Source organism: Vombatus ursinus, unplaced genomic scaffold (genome assembly GCF_900497805.2).
Source record: "Vombatus ursinus unplaced genomic scaffold, bare-nosed wombat genome assembly UNPS02009173.1, whole genome shotgun sequence".
Taxonomy (NCBI): Eukaryota; Metazoa; Chordata; class Mammalia; order Diprotodontia; family Vombatidae; genus Vombatus; species Vombatus ursinus.
In genome coordinates, this window is record NW_020948951.1 from 4,412,414 (window position 1) to 4,434,040 (window position 21,627).

General features: G+C 37.1%; 1 protein-coding gene across 5 annotated transcripts in view; it reads left to right on the forward strand.

Moving 5' to 3' along the window:
- RFX2 (regulatory factor X2) overlaps positions 1-21,627 on the forward strand; it is a 167,039-nt gene that overhangs the window by 13,847 nt on the left and 131,565 nt on the right. The window contains exon 1 of one of the 5 annotated variants that reach the window (XM_027851245.1): positions 19,844-19,861. The exons of the other annotated variants lie outside the window; for them this stretch is intronic. The gene's annotated coding sequence lies outside the window, so the exon portion shown is untranslated. Of the gene's footprint in view, positions 1-19,843; positions 19,862-21,627 lie in introns of those variants that run through there. 5 annotated transcript variants of the gene reach the window in all.

Sequence of the window (21,627 nt, forward strand, 5' to 3'; positions counted from 1 at the left end):
ACGTCATCTTGAACCTATTTTCACATTAGTCATGTTGTAAAGAATTAGAACCAATGAAAGAAACCATGGGAAAGAAGAAACAAACAAAAAAAAAAGAAAAAAAAGAGCGAGAGCAATAATATGCTCCAGTCTACATTCAGACTCCATAGTTCTTTTTCTGAATGTGGATAGCATTTTCCATCATGAGTCCTTTGGAGTTGTCTTGGATCCTTGCATTGCTAAGAAGAGATGAATCTATCAAAGTTAGTCATTGCGTGTTGTGGTTGTTACTGTGTACAGTGTTCTGCTGGTTCTGCTCACTTCACTCAGCATCAGTTCATTCAAGTCTTTCCAGGTTTTTCTGAAGTCTGCCTACTCATCATTTCTTATAGCACAATAATATTCCATTACATTCATATGCCACAACTTGTTCAGCCATTCCCTAATTAATGGGCATCCCCTCAATTTCCAATTCTTTGCCACCACAAAAAGAGCTTCTATTTTGTACATGTGGATCCTTTTCCTGTTTGTAGTATACAGACCTAGAAGTGGTATTGCTGGGTCAACGGGTATGCACAGTTTGATTGCCCTTTGGGCATAGTTCCGAATTGCTCTCCAGAATGGTTGGATCAGTTCACAACTTTGGAAATTCTTTCAAGAGCTGATTGGTGCATCCTTTCTTCACTTTGCCATCTGGTTCTAATAAATCTGGACAAGTTTTCATTAATTATTTCTTGAAATACAGTGTTCAGGCTTTTTTTTTTTTAAATCATGGTTTTCAGAGTCTAAAGATTCTTAAATTATCTCTCCTTGACCGATTTTCCTTATTAGTTGTTTTTGATATGACATGGTATTTTCTTGTATTTTTTCAGACTCTTAGTTTTGTTCTTTTTTTTTTTTTTTCAGGCAGTTGGGGTTAAGTGACTTGCCTAGGGTCACCCAGCTAGTAAGTGTCAAGTGTTTGGTATGAGGTCAGATTTGAACTCAGGTCCTCTTGACTTTAGGGCCGGTGCTCTGTCCACTGTGCCACCTAGCTGCCCCTCTTAATTTTGTTCTAATATTTCTTGCTGTTTCATGGAATTGTTGATTTCTGTTCGGTCTACTGTTCAGGAATCCCATTTCTTGGGTAAAGTTTACCACTTTCTTCTCTAAACTACTTACTTATTCTCCTTCCTTCCAATTCTTTCCTTTGGAACTTTCATTTCATTTTTATCTCATGCTTCAATTCTTGTAAATATTCAAGGATTAGAAGTCCTTGTGGAAAATCCATTATTTCTTATGAGTTTCTGCTTGTAATTGCTATGTAGTTAGATTTGATATATACATATATATATATATATATATGTATATGTGTATGTTGGTGTTTTCTTTGATTTATTCATCTCTCTAGCTGTAGTTCCTGAATTGGGGCTTTGTGCCAGGACCAGGGTCTCTGCCCTTTGCTGTGCTTTTAGGTATGGTGGTAGTCAGCACTGGTTGGTCTTCCTCTGGGTCTCCTGAATTCTTGTGCCAACTTCTACTTTTAAGGTTTGGCCCCTTTGGATCTTTGAGACTCAGTTCTGTGCTTTCATGGCCCTCTGACTTCCATGTCAGAATTTTAAGGACTCCTGTACTTAAGTGCTATGATAACCCTAGTTATCCTGGTACCTGCTGGCATTCCTTGGGTTTCCAAGGTGTCTACTCTAGGACTTTCTCAGGGGACTCTTTATTCTTGCTCCCTCTGACCACAGAAACTTGCAAGCAATACAGAGCTTTAAAAGCTACGTGTGATCTGTCTCTCTTGCTGGTGCTGGCTTTGTTTTAGAGGTTCTCTTATTGCTCTTCATCTTCTGGCTGACTTTTTGTGCAGTTTTGTGGTAGGAGAAGTCACTTGCAAGGTTCTTTCCATCCATCAGTTAACTGGTCAGATTTTTCAGAAATTGAGATTTGCTATAATATTTGGTGCTTACAAATAAATCACAGAAAGCTCATTAAATTTTAGCTAGAAGTTTGGAAGCATGCATAAGTGCCAAAGTAACGAATACTAAAATTATAGTTTTATATTTAGGATCTTGAAGTGATTGTAATATTTTGAGATGTTTTGGTTTCTCTTTGGAATTTAGAAAGAACCCTCCTCTCTTCCTAACTTCTCTATTTCTGATGAGAGTACCACTGTCTTTCCAGTCACCCAGTTTCACAACCTCAGAATGATTCCCAATTCTTCCTTCTCCCATATCTCTTATATTCAGCCCTTATTGATTCTACCAATATAGTATAACTTATGTCTGTCACCTTCTTTCCATTCAGGTGGCCACCACTCTCTTTCAGGACTTACACAGAACCTTGAAAGCTATGAGTGTTCTGTCTCTCTTGCTGGTGCTCTTTTTGCTTCAGGGGTTCCCTTTCCTATTGCTCTTTGTCTTCTGGCTAATTTGTGCAATTTAGGGGTGAAAGAAGTCATTATGGTTTCTTATTTCTAGATCATTATTCAGTCTGTTGCAAACTTAAAAATTTTGCTGGAGGTGTGGGGCAGCTGAATGGACTGTCTCTAGGTCTATTGCAATAGCCTCTTCCCTGGATTCTGCCTCCTGTCTCTCCCCTCTCAGTCCATCTTCCACACAACTACCAAATTTGATATTTGTAAAGTACTGGTCGGGTCATGTTACTCCTCAAATTACAGTGGTTTCTTCTAATGTAAAATACAGCAACCTATTTTTGGCATTTAAAGCTCTTGATAATCTGGTGCTATCCTACTTTTCTAGGACTATTGCATATTATTCCTGGTTGATTGGCTTACTTGTTTCCTATCTATGACATTCTTTCTCCAGGCTCTGAGCCTGCCTTGGCCCTGGCTCACCCCTCTGTTTGGAATGTATTTCTTTTTCCCCTCCACCTCTTTGAATCCCTAGCTCCCAAGGTTCCGTTGAAGTGCCACCTCTCACAGGAAGCCTATTGGAATTCCCACCCCTGCTTCTACCCAGAAATTACTTGGCATATTTTTTGCATTTACTTATCTGTATACATGTTGTTTACCCCCAATGTAATATAATCTTCTTGTTTTCTCTGACAATAAAGACAAAACCACAGGTGTGGATCCATTTTTGTCTTTAGATCTCTAGGACCTTGAAAATCCCCAGGATCTGGCACATAATAAATGCTTAATAAATACTTATTGGATTGAATTTTTATATGCTTGAATGGCTCATTTCTAAGTATTTTTCATTTTCCATTGCTTCCACTTGATTTTGTCTTATGACAGTAACAACCGCACTTTGACAGCTCAGGCTTGCTTGACTCACAAGTTCCTGCCTCGTAACATTACAGTGTCATCTATTCAAGTACTTGCTCATTGCCTTTATTGTTAGAGAAAGCAAATATCTAATTTCTAGAGAAAAATATTGACATTTTAGGTCATAGATGTTTACTGTGGCCCGAGTAGCCCATGAAATACTTACAGGCACTGAAGTTTATGGGCATCTAGAAGTTCACCTTTGGATTTTATCTAGAAAAAAGCTATTTTTAGTATTAGTTAAAATGTAAACCGGGTACAGTGAGATATCAAGATAAATTTCACTGATAATAATAATTTTTAACAATAATTTTCATTAATAATGATAATATATAATACTTTACAAAGTGCTTTATGCACCTATCATTTACAAAGTGCTTTAAATATAGTATCTAATTTTATACTCACAATAACACTATGAGGTAGGTGCTATTATCCTGCCCATTGTACAGATAAAGAGATTAAGGCTGACAGAAGTGATGTGATGTGGCCAGCGTCACAGGATGAGTCAGTGGCTGAGCCAGGTCCCCAGCCCCAGTGCTCCATTCCCTTTGCTACTTAGTTGCGGCCAAAACAAAGGTAGTTGATCTGTCCACAATTTCAATGTTGAAGTACCATTTTTTAAATACAGGGTTAAACTGTTTCTCTCCTATTCTAATTTATCATAGTGCTTTCTTATGCCACTTAATACCCAAATAGCTATCAAATTGTAGAATCTTAGAGTGCTAACTTTAAAATGTCATGTTATCGTTGGAGGATACCATGATAATAGTATAAAAAGGTAGGTAAGTAAATAACTCATATTTACATAGCCCTTTGCATGTAAAGGACTTGCAAAGAAAGTACTTTTCCTCACAACAGTTGTCTAATGTAGGAAGTATAGTATTATTATTCATATTTTACAGATGATGAAACTGAGGCTCTGAGAGGTTAAGTGATTTGCCTGTGATCACATAGACTACTAAGGATCAGAGCTAGATTTGAACTCATATCTCCCAACACATCCATTCATTAAATTTTGTTCATTCAGTTACTCTCTAGCATAGTGATATGCTTTTTGTTTATTTGAAAAATTTTTGAGTTCCAAATTCTTTCTTTCCCTCTAGCCCCTGTCCCACCCATTGAGAAGGCAAGCAATATGATACCCTTTATACATGTGAAGTCATATGAAACATTTTCATATTAGCCATATTGTAAAAACCAACCAACCAACCTCAAAACAAGAAAAATAAAGAAAGTGAAAAAAATACATGCTTCAGTCTGAACTCAGAGTTAATCATTTCTCTGGAGGTGGATTACATTTTCATCATGAACCCTTTAGAACTGTCTTAGATCATTGTATTGATCAGAGCAGCTAAGTCTTTCACAGTTGATTATCATTACTATATGCTGTTAATGTGTACAGTGTTTTCCTGGTACTTCTCACTTCATTTACTTCAGTTCATATAATCTTCCCAGGTTTTTCTGAAAACTTTCTGCTCATTTCTTTGAGCAAAATAGCATTCTGTCATAATCATATACCACAGCTTGTTCAGTCATTCCCCAGTGATGGGCATCCCTTCAATGTCTAATTCTTTGCCACCACAAAAATAGCTGCTATAAATATTTTTGTATGTATAGGTCCCTTTCCTTTTCCTTTGATTTCTTTGGGATGCAGACCTAGTAGTGGTATTGCTAGATTAAAGGGTATGCCTAGTTTTGTAGTTCTTTGGGTATAATTTCAAATTGTTTTCCAGAATGGCTGGACCAATTCACAACTCCACCAACAGTTCATTAGTGTCTCTATTTTTCCACATCCCTTCCAGCATTTGTCATTTTCCTTTTCTGTCATGTTAGTGAGTCTAATAGGTTTGAGGTGTTACCTCAGAGTTGTTTTAATTTGCATTTCTCTGATTATTAGCAATTTAGAGCATTTTTTCATATGTCTTTAGATAGCTTTGTTTTTTTTTTTTCTGAAAACTACCTGTTCATATCCTTTGACCATTTATCAATTAGGTAATGGCTCTTATTTTTATAAATTTGACTTAGTTCCCTATATGTTTGAAAAATGAAGCCTTTATCAGAGAATCTTGTTGTAAATCCACCCCCTCCCAGTTTCCTGTTTGCCTTCTAATTTTTGACTGCATTGGTTTTGTTTGTACAAAAACTTTTAAATTTCTTGTAGTCAAAATTATCCATTTTCCCTCCCATATCATGTCTGTCTTTTGTCTGGTTATAAAATCTTCCTTGATCCATAGATCTCATAGGTAATTTATTCCATTCCTCCCCCAATTTGCTTATGACAGTACTCTCTATGTCTAAACCAGATACCCATTTTGACCTTATATTGATATACAATGTGAGATTGTTGGTCTATGCCTAGTTTTTGTCAGACTGTTTTCCAGTTTTCCAAGTAGTTTTTGTCGAATAGTGAGCTCTTGCCCCCACGACTTTGATCTTTGGGTTTATCAAACACTAGATTACTGTGGTTATTTACCTCTGTATATTGTTTACCAAATCTATTTCATTAATCAACTACTGCATTTCTTTTTTTTTTTTTTACTTTTTGATTTAATTTAATTTTTTTTTAAGGCAACTGGGGTTAAGTGACTTGCCCAGGGTCACACAGCTGGTAAGTGTCAAGTGTTTGGTCTGAGGCCGGATTTGAACTCAGGTCCTCCTGACTTAAGGGCCGGTGCTCTATCCACTATGCCACCTAGCTGCCCCTGAACTACTGTATTTCTTAGCCAGTACCAGATTGTTTTGATAATTATTCCTTTGTAATATATTTCAAAATCCAGTACTGCTAGGCCACCTTCCTTAACATTTTTTTCATTGATTTCCTTGATATTCTTGACTTTTTGTTCTTCCAGAAGAAATAACTCTATAATTCTTTGGTAGTTTGAATGGTATGGCATTGAGTAAGTAAATTGCTATAGATTGTCATTTTTTATTATATTGACTTGGCCTACCCATGAGCAATTAATAGCTTTTTAAATAGTATTCTTTTCCAATTATGCATAAAGATAATTTTTAACATTCATTTTTTAATAAGATTTTGAGGTCCAAATTTTTCTCCCTCTCTCTGTCCCCTCCCTCCTCCCTAAAATAGTAAGCAGTTTGATTTGGGTTACAATCATGTAAAACATTTTCATATTAATCATATTGTGAAAGAAGAAACAGAACAAAAAGAAAAAGCTATGAAAAATAGTATGCTTCAATCAGCATTCAGACTCTATCAGTTTTTTTTCTTTGGATGTGTATAGCATTTTCTATCATGAGTCTTTTGGAATTGTCTTAAATCATTGTATTACTGAGAAGAGCTAAGTCTATCATAGTTGATCATTGCACAGTGTTACCATGAACAATTAATATTTCTCCAGTTCTTTAGATCTTTGTGTGAAAAGTGTTTTGTAATTGTGTTCATATAGTTCCTGGATAGATAGTGATATGCTATAGGGTAGTGATATAGTAATACTCTCTAGGTCAATGATATACTATTTGCCTTTAGGATCATTCCCATTTCTTGACTATAGAATTTCTTTAGATTTTAATGAAGTTAAATAGAAATATAATTTGTAATTCATGAGTCAAGAATTCAAATGGAAGGAGATAGCATTCTTCTATTATAAGATTCTCTCAAGGGTCTTTTACTCTCTGGCTGTAAAAGCCCAAATCTACTTAGTACAAGACTGGACATATAATAGATATAGAAAAGTGTTTGATGAATAAATGAATTCTTACTGTTTCTCTCCTAGGCTAAACATGTTTGGGTTTCCCCCCTCCCCCCCGATAGAATGAAGTAGATCAGAATAGGAAAAGGCAGGGATTAAAAATTAACATTGCAACTAGATCAGAGAAATAGCAGCCAAGGACAGATCAGTTTAGAGTACAAGATCATTTGTGAAACATTATAGAAGAGAATAACATAGAAACCTATAAGCAGTATTAAGTCTGTAGAGAATCTGGCTAGAGATTCAGTGAAGCCATGTCATCCTGAGAGTTATTTTAGCAAATACAAAATGTGAAATGTCTGCCAGTGTTTTTATAGTGATTTCTCCTTGTTAGCTATAATTGTAGAGCTACAATATTTGTGTGCTACTTCCTTGGTCCCCAATGTGTACATTAATGTAGCATTTCTCAAACTGTGATGCAAGGAACTCTGGTATACCCCCAAATTTGCTTTTTAAAAATGAACCTTATCATATTGGTTAACAGACATTAAAAATAATAACTTTAGAGAGTTTACTACAAGAATTCTGCTAAAGTTTTGTTTAAATTGAAGCGTTCTACCTCTGTGAAAGAGTTTGAGGACTACTTTATTAATATAAATAATATAAAAGGAAGTAACAATGGCACTCCCAAGTGAAGTGAGTAGAATCAAGAGAACGTTGTACACAATAACAGCCACATTGTGTGATGACTAATATTGATAAACTTAACCCTTCCCGGCAATACAAGTATCTAAGACATCTCCAGAGGCCTCATGATGGAAAATGCTATCCACATCCAAAGAAAGAACTATGGAAGTTGAATTGCTATTTTTTTTCTCTTCTGTTGAGTTCTATTTCCTCTTTCTGATGGTTCTTCCTATTGTTTTTAATTTTTACTTACAACATCACTAATGTGAAAATATGTTTAATATGAATGTAAATATATAGCCTATATCAGCTTGTGTGCCATCTTGGGGAAGGTGGTGGGGCACAAGGGGGAGAAAAATTTTAAACTCAAAAGCATATGAAAGTGATTATTGATAAATCAAAATAAATTAATAAAATAAAATTTAAAAATAAATAAATAAAATTTAAAAAAAAAAATGGCACTCCTGAAGATTGTCAGGAAAAGCTTCTGGGTCTGACCAAAATAAATTCATGATGGTGGTGACATAGTTTTAAAGGCACTCAGAGATCAATTTTTAGTTTTTCTCAAAGTGGAAGATTCCAAAAGAATGGAAAAGATTAGATGGTGTTTTTCTTTTAACCAAAAAAGAGGAGGCAATGACTCAACTCCAGCAACTGAGGAGGCTACCAAATCACATGCCCACATCATTCTCTCTATAAAATAGTTGAGGATAACTCCTAGGTGGCAAGCCTGAGGGATTGGAAGGATAGTGTTACCCATTAGAGTAATAGGGAAGGTAAAGGGTGGGGGATGGTTAGGGGAAAAGATAATGCATTCAGTTTTGGATGTATTAGGTTAAAGATGCCTACTGGAAACCAGTTCAAGATGTCTAAAGGCAATTGGAGATGTGAAATTGAGGTCACCAGAGATGTTGGGACAGGAGGGGTAGATGAGAGAGTCATCAGCATAGAGATAGTAATTAAATCCATGGCAGCTGATGAGCTCACCAAGTGAAACAATAGAGAGAGAAGAGAAGAAGGCCCAAGACAGAACCCTGTGGAACACAGGGCATGATATAGATGGAATGATATAGATGAGGAAAGGAGATAGAGAGGAGACAGAGAAGGAGCAGTCATATGAATAGGAGGAAAACCAGGAGAGAGTAGTGTCCCAAAAACGAAGAGGAGAGACCATCAAGGAGAAAGAGTGATCACTAGTGTCAGAGGCTGTAGAGAGGTCAAGGAGAATAAGGCCATTGGATTTGGCAACTAAGACATCGCTGGTAACTTTGGAAAGAGAAGTTTCAGTGGAATGAGAAGATTGGAAAGGGTGAAGTGAGTAAAAAGTGAGGGTGAAGTGAGAAGAGAGTAAGTGCAAACAAAGCCAATGCAACCAAGATTAGAAGGGAAGCAGAAAACTGGGAAGCAATTTTTACCACCAGTATCTCTGATAAGGGCCTCATTTCTAAAATATATAGAGAATTGAGTCAAATTCACAAGAATACAAGTCATCCCCCAATTGATAAATGGTCAAAGGATATGAATAGGCAGTTTCCAGAGGAAGAAATTACAGCTATCTATAGTCATATGAAAAAAATGTTCTAAATCACTATTGATTAGAGAAATGCAAATCAAAACAACTCTGAGGTGCCACATCACACCTATCAAATTGACTAACATGACAAAACAGGACAATGATAAATGTTGGAGAAGATGTGGGAAAATTGGAACACTAACTCATTGTTGGTGGACTTGTGAACTGATCCAACCATTCTGGAGAGCAATTTGGAACTGTGCCCAAGGGGCTATAAAACTCTGCATACCCTTTGACCCAGTAATGCCACTTCTAGGTCTATATCCCAAAAAGATCATAAAAATGGGAAAAAGACCCACATGTACAAAAATATTTATAGCAACTCTTTTAATGGTGACAAAGAATTGGAAATTGAGAGGATGCCCATCGATTGGGAAATGGCTGAATAAGTTGTGGTATGTGAATTAATGGAAACAATGAATAGAGAGACCTCAGAAAAACCTGGAAAGACTTGGAACTAATGCGAAGTGAAGGGAGCAGATCCAGGAGAACATTGTACACAGTAACAGCAACACTGTGCAATGACTGACTTTGACAGACTTAGCTCTTTTCAGCAATGCAAAGATCTAAGGCAACTCCAAAAGACTCATAATGGAAAATGCTATCCACATCCAGAAAAAGAACTATGGAGTGTGAATGCAGATCGAAGCATGCTGTTTGCCCTTTCTTTTTTTTTTCTTCTTTCTCATGGTTTCTCCCTTTGGATTTAATTCTTTTTTACAACACGACTAATGTGAAAATAGGTTTAATATGAATGTATATGTAGAGCCTACATCAAATTGCACGCCGTCTCGGGGAAGGAGGAGGAGAGGAAAGGGGAGAAAATTTGGAACTCAAAATCTTAGAAAGGGAATGTTGAAAACTAAAAATAAAGTAATTAATTTTTTTAAAAAAGGAACAGAGTGAGAGGAGAGAAAGTGTAGACACTTACTGTAGATGCCTCTTTGAGGAGTTTAGTCACAAAGGGTTGAAGAGATACAGGATTGTTATTGAGGTTGGAAGGATCAAATGAGGGGTTTTTCAAGATGGGGAGAGACATGAGCATGTACATAGGCAATAGAAAGCTACCTTGTTTAAGAAGGCTGCAGCATATTACCAGTGATGATGTTTAAGAAGTGGCATAAAAGACATCATTGAAGACATGCGTGAAGAAGGTTAGCCATTCATATGTAGAGAATGTGAAGTAACGTAGGCTAATATAGCATAAGTAATACAGTGGTGTCTTCAGAAGATTTACAGAAAGTTATAGCGAGTAGTCCCCTAGAATAAGAAAATATAAAAAGGGTTATGATGAGAGTCAATGGAAAGGATTACCAATGAGATCAATAAATATTATTAATGTTAAAAGGGTCAGAGGGAACCTTTGGATTGGATAGATGTATGGTGGATTTATGAGAAAAGATGGACAAGAATCCCATAGAAAGAAGTGAGAAAGGATTGCTAGCTGTATTGATGGTGAGTATGCCCACATATGACCTAAGTCATCCTCCAAATCCTCCAAAATGGGGGCAGGGAAAGGGAAATCAGTATCTCAAACAGCAGAGAGTCTTGCTTCTATCAGCATGACAGTCTTACATACATAAAAAATCCCATTACAACAAAAGCTACTGGACTTATGAATTGTTTTGTCATAAGGGAATTTTATTAAAATCACTACTATTATTTGTCAGATTCCAGTTTCCTAGGACCTGGAAAGGAGGGCAAAGTTGGTGTTCAGGCTTGCAAATTAGCAAGTGAATAGAAGTACTTGCTCTCCTGAGTCCCTTTACCTGCAGACTGTTCGAACAACACCTACTGGCCCATAGATTGGCAGCCTGTGATATTTATGCTGGAGAGATGATTTGGAGTAGCATGGACAGGATTAACCTTGAGCACAAATGTGAAGTAGGAAATGTTTGTTTCCTGTATCATTCTATGTCCTTTGATGCTTTCTCTTTTTCCTAATACTCCTCCTTATCTCCATGACATTCTTCAAGTACCCTCTGCCACCCAGGTACCCAGCTTAAGCCCCATTCTTCCTTCACCTGACTATCAGTGCTTGCCAAGATCGTTTCTGATAATTAAGGTTACCTTGTTACCTTGTAGTGGTGTGGAGGTGACCTTGAAACTTCAAAAACTATCAGTGGAGTACAAACTTTGGGACGTCCAGAGGAATTGCACAGATGAAGTGCTCAACAAGAAGATGGGGAAACCTTAATTTGAACCCTGTCTCTAACATTATTAGCTGTGTAACCATAAGCAAGTCACATTAACTTCTCCAAGCCCCAGTTTTCTCATTTGTAAAATGGGAGAAAAATAATACCTAGCTTACAGGATTATTGTGATAATCAAATGAGATAATGTAGATAAAGTACTTTGCAAACCTGCATAAATATCGGTTATTGCTTTATTACCAAGGAAGGATTTAGGTATATGGCATAGTGACAGTTTCTTTGTTGTCCGAGTTAGCCTAGCCAAGTTTGAAGAGATTGGATACCAGAAGAATGGCTTACCAGGTAGTAATTTTTTTTGGCCATGGTAGCTCACCCAATAAAATGTGGAAGTTTTGTGATTTGCTTCAGTGGATGGAATAATAATAATAATAATCAGTGATACTTATGTAGCACTTTAAGATTTATAAAGTGAATGTTTCTGTCCAGTGCAGTGTTTCAGAGACTTAATGCCGCTTCACAGAAAAATTAGAACAGTTATTCAGAGCTGAAAAATAGCCTTTATTTGGCACATTTTAACTTATACAAGAGAGGCTGTGTGACTTAACTTGGAAAACTCCATGGTGGGTTCACCACTAGGGGTACAGAGGTGTGAAAATATTAGGGAAGCTTTTGCCCTGCCAAGCTAGCATAGCAGCTGACACCTATCATGGTTCAGTACATCTGTTATCTCATTTGATCCTCCACAAGAACCCCAGGAGTTGAGGTAGTAAAAGGATTGTTATCTCCTACCCCGGGTTTCTGTGCTTCTGATTGGGGAACATTCAGCTTATCTTGTTTGAACTCAAACTCACCCTTGACCTTCTTCTCTTTGTGGTACTGCTGTACATAATTTTTCTTTTCTTTCCTCTTCTGTCTCCTCTTCTCCCTTTCTCTTTCCTAAACTTCCCAATACTAGTTCTGAGAATGGCAATCAAATAAACATTACTATTTCTTCAAAGGAGATGTCATTCAGTTGCCCTATGTCTCTAATCACCATCTTTGTGACTTACCTTTCCAAAACAAGCCTTCTTGGTCACTATTCCCCTGTATATGCTGGCTTCTCCTATTAGAATGCAAGCTCCTTGAGGGAGGGAGGAGCTATCTTGCCTGCTTATATTTGTGTCCTCAGCACTAAACACAGTGCCTGGCATGTAGTGAATACTTGATGAATTATTTATCATTCATCTCAATTTTACAAATCCTTGGATCCTGTATTTAGAGTTGGAAAGGTGTATAGAAATTGTCTAGTTCAATTAATCAGTCAATCAATAAACATTTATTAAGCCCCCACTATGTACCAGGCGCTGTGCTAAGCACTGGGGATACAAAAAAAGACAACTGCCCTCAAGCAGCTCACAATTTAATGGGGAAGGGGAGACCACACGAAAACAAATATGTACAAACAAGCTATTTACAGGATAAATAGGAAATCATTAAGAGAGAGTTCCCTGGGGTGACTCCTTGGTTGTGAGCCTGAGGGACTGGGAGGATGGTGTTGCCCTCAACAGTAATAGTTCACCTTCCTCCTTTTATAGAGGACAAGCTTGAGGCTCTGATTCCTTATGACTTGCCCTAAGCATGTAGCTATTAAATGACAGAGCCAGAACTAAGTTGCAAATGTCATGTTCTTCGTGTTCTGATGCTGTACCTACACTGGTAAAACCACCGATCTTTGGCAGCATTGAAATTAGAGTGGGGTGATCTTACTCAGAACTCAGTGAGGCCTTTCCCAGGAGGGTTTGCCTTTGAGTGCACGGAGGTTGTTTCCCCTCACCCTACACCTGGCTGCCTTAGGCTTGAAGGAGTAGTCCTGGTGGCCTCTGCCAAGGTGTGGGGCTCATTTGTCACACATCTAAGTAACTAATGGGGTAATTGACCTGTGAATGTTCATCACCTTTTCTCAGCCTCTCCATTTCTAACGAATAAGCCATCCCACTCCTCACCCCCTTCACAGATTGAAAACTTGTCAGTCATTCATTTTGATACTTAAATGGATCTGTGCTCTCATCAACAATTCCCCCCCCCCACAGGATTTTTATTACTCATCTGTGCCTTCTCATTCTATGCAATTCTTGTCTTTCCATTCTTCATAGAAGATGTGACAAATTCAATGGAAGTCCTCCCTCGAGGTCTTATAATATATTATTGATACCAGTATAACAATTAGGCTGTCCATCTATTATTAGGCTTTACTTCTTACTACATGACTAATCTTTTATCTTTTCTCATCATATGCATCCTTCTCAGGCATAAATAATCATAGGTAATATGCTGTATCCTATTTATACTCACCATTTCCCTTTGGGTCATGTGCAGTTTTGATTAATTTGCCACCTCTTGTTTGCCCAGTCCATGCCACAAGGGTCATCTAATCCAGTGTTGTCAAACTCAGATAGAAACAGGGCCTACTAAATTGTATATAAGGAGTCCTGCTGGCCATGTATTGACTTAGAAAACCACATATTGACATTATCTATGTGCTACTGTATTTACATTTATTTTATTGCATGTCTCCCAGTTACATTTTAATCTGGTTTGGGCTGCACTCTGGAGTATTGCCAGCAGACAGTGTGTTTGACACTCATCTAATCTGTGGATTTATGTATTGCATTGAAGGATTTGGAGGTTTTTCATATTCGTCAAAAATACAAATAAAAGGCATTTTGCCATAGCCATTTCAACATGCAGAAGAAATGTTCACATTACCATCAGAAAAATCAGTTTGCCAAATCCACCTTTCAGTATTTTGAAAACTGAGGTGGAAATGAACGATACTGAAGTTTTACTGGAAGCAGGAAAAGAAAGTGTCATTATTCGACATTTGTCAAATAGAGCAGTTTTGGCCAGCAACCAATGAGCTACAAATTTCCTTTTCAAAGAGGAAAAAAAAAGGAATAAAAAAAAGGAATCTATAACTGCAGTTTTAAAAAGAAATAAAAGGTATACAAAGTAAAGCCTCATAACCATTAAATAGGAAGTGTCATTTATGTCTGCTTTAGTGAATTATCTTTTAAAACTTATTTACTAGCAAGAATAACCTTTCATCTGTTATTTCTTAACTTTAATTATTGTTTATAGTATTTTAATCCAGTTATGTTTCCTGGTATTATGTTAATAGGAAGCATATTCTGCCATAATTTGTCTCTGACTGAGTCATGAAATCGTAATTGGCTTCAGTAGAGAAAACATATTTCTTTTCTTTAAACATGGAAGTTGGGTGAATAGTAGTCACTTAATGCATACGTAATTTATTTTGAATCTCAAACCTTCAGCAGTATCCTTCATACAACATTAAGAAAACTATGCTTTTAAGTTAAATTGGTCTTAAAATCATAGCCTTGGAGGAGGAAGGGACTTTACAGATCAGCTAGTTTAACCATCTCAGTTTACAAATGATCAGACTGAGGCCCAGAGACATGAATCGACTTGCCCAAATCACACAGCTTGTGGTGGAGACATAATTTGAACTGAGGTCTTCTGACTTCCAAAGCCAATGAGTTCTCCTTTGGTGTTACTTAATCTACTATTTGGGATCTACAACATGGTAGTAATATACACTGCATATTTTCAGGGCATTTAAATATCCTTTGTTGTCATTCAGTTGTTTTTGGTTATATCTGACTCTTTGTGACCACATTAAGGGTTTTCTTGGCAAAGATACTGGAATGCATTTCTTCAGCTCATTTTACAGATGAGGAAACTGAGGCAAATAGGGGTAAATGATTTGCCCAGGGTCACACAGCTAGTAAGTATGTGAGGCAAAATTTGAACTCAGGTCTTCCTGACTCCAGGCCTGGTGCTCTATCCATTGTGCCGCCTAGCTGCCTTAAATATTCTTTGCAGGCATATAATTTTGTATGTAGGATTTCCTGCCTTCTCTGAAGGACCTCTGTTTGTTGTGAAGTATAGGATGTAAAGTGGGAGGGAAAGGGAACAATGAGAAACTTAGGTCAGCACTAATCTGAAAAATGGCTGAGTGAACTTTGTATTGGACTATATATATAGTCATTACAGATTGACATCATTTTTTTGATGAATTAAATAGAGATCAGGGAAATCCTATAAAAGTACATACATAATGCTATGTATGCATGTATGCATATATGTGTGTGTGTGTGTGTGTATGTATGTATGTATGTATATCAGTTTAAGGTAGGGTGTAATGAGAGCAAAGGGAAGATCTAGGCAAAAGTGACCTAGGAAAATTTGAGTTAGGAGGAAATATTTTCAGCTGGGAAGATAAGGGAAGGCTTCATAGGAAAAGAAGAATTCTGAAAGGTGTAGTTGAGGAGGGAATATATTCCAGGTATAGAGAAGCGGAAGGAGGAGATAGCAGTGTCAGGATCATGTACCATTTTGCATTCCAGTTTGGTTGCAACAGAGATTGTGGACAAGATAGGGAGCTAGAGATGAGATGATAGTACCATTGGGGGCGTGGTGATGATGGTCTTTGCCTGTCTGGAGAGTTAGCATTCTGGTGGAATGGTATAGGTCTCTGGCTTCAGCTCTGTTCTGTGATCTTAGGCTGCATTTATAGAACATGATGTCTACAACAGAGGGAATGAAAGTTCCACTGATCTATGTCATTATTAGACCACATATCAAGTGTTTACAGTTCTGGGAGCACATTAATATTTTTTTAAAAAATTAATGCCATCTTTTGTTTTCATAACACCTTCATTTCTGAAAGTATTCCTTCTCCTCCCCTTCTCAGTGAGCCATCACTTTTAACAAAGAGTAAAATGAGAGAATAAAAAAAAGTTCAGCAAAACTAATCAACACGTCTACCTACTCTGACAGTATATGCATTGGTTCATACCCATGGTCTCCCATCCCTCCAAAGAAAGGAGGGAGGTACATTTTTTAATCTTTTTGGGGACAAACTTGGTCATTATATTTATGCACTGTTCAGGTTCCCTCCACTCACTTATATTATTGTCATTGCATATATTGTTTTCTTGGTTCTGCTTACTTTACTCTATATCAGTTCATGTAATTCATCTTATACTTCTGTGAATTCTTAGTATCTATTGCTTCTTATGGTACAGTAGTACTATTACATTACATTCATGTAAGGCGATTTATTTAGCCATTCCCCAATCAATGGACATCCACTTTTTTTTTCCAGTTCTTTGCTTCTATAAAAAGAACTGCTATTAATATTTTGGTCTACATGTGACCTTTATGTCTTTAACCTCTTGGGAGTGTATGCCTAACATATACAGTGAGGAGGTCAAAAAGGTATGAACATTTTAGTTACTTTCTCAGAATACCTCAGTCCTGACTCCAACATTTGTTATTCCCATGTTTTGTCATCTCTGCCAATTTGCTAGGTGGGAGGTAAAAATCTCAGAGCTATTTTGACTTACAATTCTCCTATTAGTGATTTGGAGCTATCTTTCCTATATTTGAAGGATTTAAAAAATTTGTATACTTAAATTTTTTAAAATAAATTTTTATTTATGTTTTATTTTTATATCATTTCTATTTTCCAATTTACTCCTTATAGTGGAGTAATGAGAAAATAAAGTTCTCTTTTGCTTTTTGTTTATCAAAAATACTTCTCACAATGACCACCAAAACAAACAAACAAACAAGCCCTATACCATTACAGTATTAAAGTCTTGTCCATTTCGTTTCTGTATGCTTTTATTTATATTTTGAAAAATGGAATGATTGCAGGTTCAGTTTTTTGAGTAATGGAATTTGTGAATAATTGGTTACAACTGCTCTGAATCAGTGAACTCGTAGGACTTTGTGTGGTGATTGAACAGCATAATAGAAGATAACATAAATCAGGAGCCATTATTTACTTTCATATTAACAAATTGAGTGAGTAAGTTAACTTGACCTCTCTTTTTCATGTTATAGTTGTAGCCTACCCCTATTACATGGGTATTATGAGGGATCACTATTATTCTTTTACTTGCCTTTATTTGGTGAGGAAGTGCTGAAGCCTTTAATTGTATGAGTGCCATCAGCACAAATTGGGTTGTTTTTTATAATATATTTTGTGAATTTTGCATAGAATTATGTAAGTGTAGTTAATTTTAAAGGAACTGTTTTAGGAATATAAAGAATATAATATTGGGGAGTTTCTTTTTTATCGAGATTACCAAAAAAGTACCAACCTCTTGCTTTACTCTCCATCTAGAATGCAAGGCACATAATGGGCTATGCCCTTCCAATTTAGAATTTTCTTATTGATATGGTCTATTTAGTTACGGTACAGAGCACCATGATGTATGCCAGATCACATTTGGGATTTCCTTTTTTTTTTTTTTTTCCCAGCATGAAAATTCACCTACTTAACAGGAGGCTGTTGTGGAGGAGGAAGTGACACTAATGTTAAGAAGCAAGACTAAGATTCTTCTTTCCTGTCTCCATGATAACAGTGCTGCATTGATCCCTTCCCCCACCCCCTCACTCTCCATAGGAGACCTCTCTTTGTTGGGGGAAGCAAAAAAAAGATGTCAGAAACTGCTTTGCTCATTGGGGTAGGAGAATGTACATAGGAAGCATGGGGATGTATGGGGGGACAGCCCCAGGACATGCTGCTCCTCCTGCCATGGCTCCTTTCCCTCTGCCAGGCCTTATGCTACTCTCCAGAGGCCAAGCCTACAGTAGGAATGAATGTCAGTAGTAGAAATAGCAATGCTACTCTATGTGCCTTCTCCTGAGTTTGCCTAGAGAGGAAACTGGGAATGCTGTAGCCATGTATGGTCTCTGGCAAGGGAAGTAGGACAGCCATAAGGTGTAGATTAGTAACTTGTAGTAAGGAATAAGAAAGTGGCAATTTATTAATGTGGAGCCTTGCTGGCATTAGAAAACCTGCTGCCCTCTGGTACTTAAGTCTGTAACAATTTCTTACCATAGTGAAGGCTTAACTGCTCTAATATTTTCCTCTTCTAGTCTCATAAATACATAAATCCTTATGGAAACACCAGGCTAAAAATACTTGTTGAGATTTTAAATTTTCTTCATTTTCCATTTCTCATTATACAGTCTTACAGAGTTTTCTTTATTTACAGTAAAAATTATACTATCATATATATATCTATCTCAGTGTATGCTTCCGTCATGTGCATTCTGAAAATATATTTTAAGTGTGTTTGTCCATAAATATTGAGTAGTTACAGATGATTTCCCCCAAATTTATTAAAGCTTCTGATATTAGCGTTTTGCATTTCTTTACATCACTAACATTCCCAGAATATGTTCTTTAATTTGCCTTAAATATTTTCATTTTATTTGCATTTAAACATTCTTACCTCAAAGTCTGTATTGTAAATATATATTTTAATTATATATTTTATTTCATGAAAACGGTAAATAGAAGCTAATGTTGTAATGAGCCTTTCTCTCCCCTCCGCCCCCAATGCACAAGAAAAGCCAGCCTTTTTACCTTTGGCATAAAATAGAGTATCTTCCTACCATGCTTATTCTTGTCTCTGTGCTTCCCTCCCTTTCTCTTCCAAACCATCTCTCTGCCTCCAACAGACACCTGGAATAATCTTTTTTATCCTTCACATCTTATCTTCCTCAAGGGTTTAACTCCCCATAAGCACTGAAAACTCCAGCTCACGTTGATTTTTTTTCCTTACTCTGCTATAGTAAGTATGAAGCAATTTAATATTTCATTGTTCTCTCATGAACAGACTCTGAAGTTATTTCCAAAAGAAGAGCTCCAAACACTTTCTGAACAATGTCAGCCTCATCCATACACCTATGTCATTCTGCAATCTACATCATTTATCTCTGTTGGAAAACAGACAGCATATTTATTGCATGATGAGTCGTTGGGAACCACGGTACACTGATCAGAGTTTCCGAGTTTTTCAAATCTGTTAGTCTCCACAATGTTGTTGTCACTGTATAAATTGTTCTCCTGGTAATATTCACTTTACTCTCCATCAGCTCACACAAGTCTTCCCAGCTTTCTCTGAAAACATCCCTTTCATTATTTCTCATAGCACAGAAGTGATCTATCACATTTATACATTGTCACCTGTTTGCCATTCTCACTTTGATTCCCTCAGACGCCCATTCCTTGCCACCTCGAAAAGAGGTGTACATCCTTAGAGTTTATTTTGCTTAGGACTCATCCCTTCCTTAATCTGTTCTCCATCTGTTTCTTCCTTCTGCCCTTTCCCTCCTATTTCCCTGTTATGTTTCTGTGCTCAGCCATTTTTATGTGTGTGGATTCTTCCCTTCTTCTACCAGTTCAGATGAGAGTGAGGTTCAAGCGTCATCTGTTTCCTTCCCTTGTTCTTCCTTATTTGTGTAGATTTTTATTTGCATGTCCCAAGCATTTCAGATAACTTTCCTTAACCTTCCTTTTCCTTTCCTTCCCTCCCTCAGCGTTTTCTTCTTTCCCTTTTTCCAAACTTCTAGATGATCACGATGTAACAGGACTATTTCCAGGTCTTCTCTCTCACTAGACTCCCTCTGTGATCCCTGATGATGATAAAGCTTAGAGGAGATACGTTTCCCATCCCTGTATTTGAATGTAAGTAGCTTATTATTGTTTAGTCCATTATGATTATTCCTTAATCTTTACCTTTTTATCTTTCTCTTAATTCCTGTGTTTGAAAGTTTCTATCTAGCTCTGGTCTTTTCATCAGGAATGCTTGGAAGTCTTCTCTTTCATGAGAGATATATTTTCTCCCCTTTAGGATTATTATTTTGTTTTTCTGTATTTTTGGCTGTAAACCTTTATCCTTTGCCTTTTGGAATATTATGTTCCAAACTCTCTACTCCTTTACAATTGTGGCTGCTAAATCAGGTGTGATCCTGATTATGGCCCCTTGGTACTTCAATTCTTTCTTTCTGGCTGCTTGTAATATTTTTTATTTGACCTGGTAGCTCTGGATTTTGGCTATAAAGTTCTTGAGAGTATTAATTTTGGGGATGTCTTTCAGGAGGTAATAGGTGGATTGTTTTCTATTTCCATTTTGATCTCTGGTTCTAAGAGATCTGATCAGTTTTCTTTTTAAGATTTCTTGAAATATGATGTATAGTGGCTTTTTGGTCATAGTTTTCAGGTATTCCAATGATTCTTCAATAATCTTTCCTTGATCTGTTTTCCAGGTCAAGGTCATCTTATATTTTCTTCTGCTGTTTTTTTTTTTCAGTCTTTTGACTTTGTTTTACTATTTCTTGTTATCTCATGAAATCATTGGCTTTTATTCAGTCCATTCTAGCTTCCAGGGAGTTTGTTTTTAGGAAAGGTTTAATATATACCTCTTATGCCAAGCTATTAATTCCCTTTTGAATTCCTTCTTCTTAGCTCTCTTCTCACATTTTTTCCTCTAGCTCTCTCATTTTAAAAAACATTTTAAACTTTTTTAAAAAATGATTCTTGCTTTATCTCTTTCAAGAATTCTAGTTGGATTTGTGCCCACGCTATATTTTTCTTTGAGTCTCTTTGCTTGTAGATGTTTTGGAGTCATCATCTTATTATTTTATGTATTGAGCATCCCTGTCACTATAATTGCTTTTTATGGTGGAACTATTGTTTTAATTTGCTCCTTCTTCCAGCTTACTTTCTGACTTTGGGCTTGATGTTAGACCCACGCTCTGTGCACTTCTGAAGGGAAGGTCTGGGCTGGTCCTTTGGCTGCTTTCTTGGGGTATTGAGTGTTGTGTTTTTCTAGTTTCAAGGAATAGTTCAGACTCAGCACCTATAAGCTTTCAGTAATTCCCAAGTGGCCTGATTCCAGGCAAAGTTTGATCTTTGCTCCTTTTTTCCGAGGTCTACAAGTTCATTACCTGGGTTTGGGTCTGAGCCTCTGAGCAATAGTTATCTTCTGCTGGAACCAGTTCCTTTCAGCCTGCTGGGAAGCTCTACTGGTTTAAGTGATAGAACTGTAAGCTTCGCTTTGGTCTGAGATTCCTGCCTTGGTTATTTCTCCGCAAGGTTCAGATGGTGCTGGAAGCTGTAACTGAGACCCTGCTCTTCTCCCAGGGTTCTAAGCTGCACTGTGGCAGCTGCTTCTGAACTCGCTTCTTGGGTGGTACACAGGAAAGGACCCCTGACTATTCCTTATTTTGTCAGTGCAGATCCCTTCCTCAGTCTGCTTGAATCTGAAACCCAGTACTGAATAGTGAGCAACATACCTGCCAGTTGGCATCTGTTTCCACTCCCAGTGGGCGGTCCCAGTATAGATCCTAGACATCCGCTTGCCCTGAGATACAGTCTCTCCCTTATGCTGGAGTTACTCACTGTCTTCCTTCTGGCTAGACCCTGTCTCCAGTGTCCAGTGTCCAGGTCTG